Source organism: Humulus lupulus, chromosome 7 (assembly GCF_963169125.1).
Source record: "Humulus lupulus chromosome 7, drHumLupu1.1, whole genome shotgun sequence".
NCBI lineage: Eukaryota > Viridiplantae > Streptophyta > Magnoliopsida > Rosales > Cannabaceae > Humulus > Humulus lupulus.
In genome coordinates, this window is record NC_084799.1 from 73370706 (window position 1) to 73376705 (window position 6000).

The window sequence follows — 6000 nt, forward strand, 5'->3', positions numbered from 1 at the left end:
TGGGGCAACAGAGGTAACGATTTCTAGCCCTAAGTCTCTGTGTTTTCTGGTTTTTAGTTAAGTTCTTGGAGTTTTAGAAACTCAGTTCTGAGTTGGGAATTTGAAGTGATTTTGGCCAAGCTTTTACTTGGGTTTTGATGGTTTTGAGCTACTGAATTGATTGGGGACTTTACTTTTGAGTTTTAGCTATGTTCGGGTAGGTTTTTAGAGGGATTTGGCTTGAGGAAAACGGAGAAAAAATAGGGTTTTCATGTCAAGTCACAGCCCTGTTCTTGGGGCGTCGCGGCTCACTTGAATGCTGGGAGAAGCAGGTGCCTTCAGGTCATTTAAGCCGCAGTGCCTGATAGGGCGCGCCGCGGTACGTGTGATCCAAGACGGTCCTAGGGAGCGGATTAGCGAAATAGTCACAACGGGGTCGAATACCCAGCTTGGGGGGAGCCTAGGGGTATTTTGGGGACATAGTATGTGTTCAGGATTACCGGGTAACAGGTAGCAATTTAGCGATCATTTGTGTATGTCGGGTTTAAATGGGGAATTATAGGAACACTCGAGGAATTACCAGGAAGTGGCAAATGACGAAATTGTCCTTGGTGGGATTAAAGGATTAAGGTTACACTTAAGGGCATTTTTGGACTTAGGCAGTTGGGGGATAGACTTGGATTGCCTTAGACACTAGAACCTACCAGGAACTTAGAAGACAACTCTCAGCCTATCTCACTTTCTCTCTCTTAGAACTCTCTTTCCCCCTCTCTAAGCTTGGAAGCTTGGGTAAATATTTAAGGATTAGGCTGAGAATTGAAGCTGGGGACTTAAGGAAAATAAGTTAAAGGTGTAGCTCAAGGTCGAAACAACAATTGAGGTAAGAATTCTGGTATTGAATTTTTAAGTTTCTGCTGTGATTTTGTTAAGTTTTGCTTAGGTTCAAGCGTTTATCTGATTTTGAGATTTTGAAGAGAAATATGAGCTAGTTTTTGGAATGTTTATACTGACTAAGTAGCCTAGACAAATTCTGTGTTTAATTTTGGATATAGGGGTTGAATTGGGTGTGATTTGGTGAGTTGAGTTGAGGGAAAATGTAATGGAAATACATGGATTTCTGGGTTTAGGGGCTCGAGTCGCAGTCCTAATTTTCAGACACTGCGACTCGCATGAAATAGGAGGCTTGGGGGCCTCGGATTTTTGCCTAGGCCCCGCGGCACAAGTTGAGGCACGTCGCGGCCCGTGTCCTTATGATGAGAGCCCAAGGCTCTCTGACTTGAGCGCGCCACGGACTTTAAGGGCTTGGCCACGGCTCAAATAGGAAATGTTGGCCATTTGAGGCTTTTAATCTTGGGAACACAAATGTTAAGGCTCGAGAAGGTCTTTACTACCCGGTTTAGTAGAATTTGAGATCTCGAAGGCTAGTGTTTTAATTTGAAGTTTTTAATTGGTTAGGGATTGATGGATATCTATTTATTATGGCATTATTACTAGGTTTTACGTCAAAGCTCGGGTTTAGGTGATTGTGCTCGGGATCGCAGTAATCAATCAGCTCGGGACACCACGTAAGAGAACTGTTTGTGCCCGTAGAGCTATGTGGTGTGTAGTACTGTGTGTATTGTTTATAGCTATTATGGCATACATGTGATTGTGACCGATCGGCAAGAGCCAGAAGTGGTAAGAGCCGGGAGCGAAAAAGGGTTGGGTTCGATGTTAAACATGTTGAATACAGGCCGCCAGGGTGAGACCCTCTAAGGGTGTTGTACACATCCGCTCGGTTAAGACCACGAACTTGGTGCCTGATAGTGCACCCTGATCGGTGAAGGTCGCTACTGCGCTACTGTACTATTGTGTTGTTATGTTTTTGTGCTAGTGTGTTGTTGTGTATTCTAATATAAACTTGTAAATTGTTTGTTATCTTTGATTAAGTATTTATTTGTTGAAATAAATTATTGTATGTTATGCTTTGAAGTTCTCTTGCTGGGCCTCGGCTCACGGGTGCTCTATGGTGCAGGTAAGGGCAAGGAAAAGGTTGATCAACCATGAGTTGGAGGGCATGGAGCAGTGCGTACATGTTCGGCCTACCTGGCTGCAACAACTAGGGTTATTTTGAGTAATATGTTGTAATAGTTAGTTTTGTCGCCTAGGTCAATAGTATTCACACTTTTGAGTTGTAAAACATTTTCAAACAGTATTTTGGGATCCCAAATGTATAGATTTTATGATTTTAATGAATGTCCAAATTGTTTATGATTAATGTCGTCAAATGAGTTTTGTTTTCAATTAAATCACACTTTTGACCTAAAACCTCAATTAGCAGCTAATGGCACATTTATAAATCACATGGTAACGGCTCTAAGGTAGTAGGGCGTTATAACTTGGTATCAGAATGTGCCAAGGTTTATGGTTCCTGGAGATTGATCGAACATGTACACTCGTTGCCAGGGACAAGCTCGACTCAGGGTCAGTTGGTATTACGTGAAATATTTGTCTAGTTGCTTATTTGATCTGCCTTATTTGCTTTTAATATAGGGAGCATGAGCATTATATATTTTTGTTTTGGTATGCTTTTGTATGTAGCTATTATGTTTCCTGGCCCTACTCGAGGTGTAACGACCCAAAAATCACTAATAAGGTTTAAGGGCCTTGATTAGTGTGCCGGGAGGGCGTAGTTGGTTTATATGTGATTTTAATGATTTAATGCATGATTCTGTGATAAGCATGCCTATATGATTATGTGGATATATGAAATGCATGTTTACGGGTATTAGTATGCATGTAGGCCCTCTTTAGCTTAAAGGAGCATAATTGTAACTTTGGCCCATTGAGGGCATAAATGTGATTATATGTTATAATTGTGAAAACCACATTATTATGTGGATATATATATTTGTAGCATGCGGCTTGAGGCGTCCTAGGGAGCCAGTTAGCGGGAAAGTCACAACGGGACCCAATACTTGACTCGGGGCGAGTCAAGGGGTATTTTGGGTTATTGGGTTGTGAAAATAAATAATTGGAGATATATTTGAAGTTAGAGAGTTTAGGAGGAGGGAATATAGGGGAGATTTACCATTTTTCCCTCTGGGACGTTTTTGGTACCCCGAGCCTTGGGATTAATTTAAGTAAGTTAAAACAAAACTAAGGAAATAAGTATAAACTCCTAAACCGACCCTTCTCTTTCTCTCAGCTCACTCATCTCTTTCTCAAACTCTCTCTCAAGCTAACTTGTGGAAACCAAAGGAATTTGGGCTAGAAACTCAAGGATTTAAGCTGGAATCTTGGGGATTAATTCAGTAACAATTTGGTGGTTCAGATAGAAGTTGAGGTAAGTATTGAATTATTATTTTAGTTGTTTTATTCTGTAGTTTTTGGCTGGGTTTTAAGTGTTTTTGGGTTTTTGATATGGAAGATTGAATTGAAGTTTTGGATGGGGATTTAAGCTAGGTTCTTGTTGGGTTTTACTGCTGGGAACATGTTAGGGAGTTTGTGATAGTTAAATTATGTCTTTGGGATGATTTTGGGTTAATTTGGTTGAGTTTTAGTTGTTGAAAATGGTGACTTTTCTGGGTTCGAAGGGGTCGGGTCGCGGCTCTGTTCTTGGTGTGTCGCGGCCCTCTAGAACAGATGGGAGCTGAAATGAAGGGCGAGCCGCGGCATGGGGAGTGTAGGGTCGCATCCCGTGTGTGCTGTTTAGGGAGGTTGGGCCTCTAGTAGGAGGCGGGCCACGGCATGGAGGGCTTAGGGTTGTGGCTCTTAAGAGCATTTTTGGCTTTGAGGAGGTTTTAGGTGTAGGGACTTAACCTAGGGTGCTCGGGATCAATTCCACTACCGTGCTTGGTGGAATTTGATATTCTGAAGGCTAGAACTTGGTCCAGAAACCTTTATTCAATTATTATTGATGGAATCCTTTACCTTGGTTATGACTAGGTGAACGCTAGGGCTCGGGAAAGGGATCGTGCTCAAGGGTCATTTCTCGTAATCAGAGCGTTCGGAATTAAAGGTAAGAAAACTGCACCCGGTTGTGTGACTATGATGGGACTAAGGGTTCCCTATACGTGTATGCATTATTGTATGATGGTATTATGACATGTGAATATGAAATAAACGGCCTAAGAGTGCCGAAATTTATATTGGCGCACAGGACACGGCTCAGCCACTGGTAGCTAAGGACAGCTTAATATTCACTGAGCTCAGTTCAAGCGGACCAGAGTCAGTGGGTAAATAAAGGGTGAGACCTAAGGGCGTTGACCCTGGTTATTGTATGACTTGGTTATTGATGTTAATTTGATGAATATGTATGCAGAATATCTTAATATTAGATTGTGGATTTACTGAATATGTTCGCTGACTATGTGACTGTTGTGGACTGCTGAGTGTTTGATTATGCTTAATGAATTATTTGATTATTGATATTGTTCATGCTATGATGTTATGGTTTTCTTGTTGGGCCTTGGCTCATGGGTGCTACGTGGTGCAGGTAAAGGCAAGGGTAAGCTGGATCAACCCTAATTTGGAGAGCTCTAGAGGCGAAATGTACATAGTCAGCTGCTCGGCCGCCACGGTCGTGGGATGGATAGGAACAGGAGAATCTTAAATGTCTATTTTTCCTTTAAAGTGGCTAGTAGTCGTATATACCCTGAGATATTGTAACTTTCCTTTAAACTCTATTTCTTTTGGGATCCCATGTATAAAATATTTATTTAAATGAAATGTATCTTTTATGACCAAAATCTTTTAACCCTAGTTCAATAATGGTTTTAGTAACACATTTTCAACTAAATGACTTGATTACAAGTCTTGCACCTTTATAAACACACAATGTAATGGTCTTAGCTACCCAGGGCATTACACGGGGAGTGGTTTCGGATGGGATCACCATATCTAATGAATTGAGTCATTGACTGCAGACAGATTTAGAAATTATGCATCTGAGGTAGTCAAGTGGAGCAAGCATTGTTAATGTTGGGGTTGTAAATAGTAGTTGGGGCCAGAATCATCCGTCTGCCCCCTGGGATTGGTAGCAGGTGATCACTGACATGCAGGCTAAACTGCAAAATCAAGGGGAAGAGATTAGGTGGTTGAGACAGCGGGTTCCATCAAGGAATGCTGCTCTGTGTGTTTCGACGACAATGGCATCTGTTTTGGTTCAACTTGAGGGTGGGAGCATGTGGGAATTATTGTATGAAATTTCAGAGGCATTATCCTCCTGTTTTCAAAGGGGGCTTAGATCCGTTCAGAGCTGAACAGTGTATGGGCATGGTTAGCTCCATCCTCGACTATATAGGAGCAGAAGGTAATGATAGAGTGGCTTGTGCCTATTAGGCAAACTTATACAGGATCTTGTTTATTTTCATGTAGATATTATATTAAACAAATTAATATAAGAAAACCTAAAACATGTTTCTAAAATTGAATTCAAACAGAAATAATGATAAGAATACTTACATTATACGCAGTGGAATAATAGAGTCCTTCCTTCAGTTTCTCTAACCCTTGTATCCTTTCTGCCGCAGAGTATTACCAAGAAATTGAACTGTTCTTCAATTTTCTTCACACCCTTCCAAAGTATTCTTAGAATCACCTAGACTAGGGTGGGAAATTCTCAACACATGAGATAGATACAGAGAGAAGAAAAGAAAAGAATAACAAGGCTTAGAAAAGGACTTATGTTTGTAGAGAGAATCTATAACCTACTAGATCTTCTGATCTTCTCAGAAACTTGAGTTTCAAAATCTGATTTCAACTCTCACTTAGCATTCCTTTTATAGACTCAATTAGGTCACTTATTTAATTAAAAAATCAATAAAATAATAGCTAATAATCAGCCCTAGGTCAAAATTATCATGGGCTTCAGGCCCGTGAAATTTCCCATTTAATTACAAGCCTATTGGACTTAAAATCAAGGCCTGTATTATTTTCTATTCATTTAATTAATTAAATAATTATTTAAATCCCTTATCAAATTAATTATTTATAATTTGAACATTGATTTAAACTTATTTATTAATTTAGATACCAATT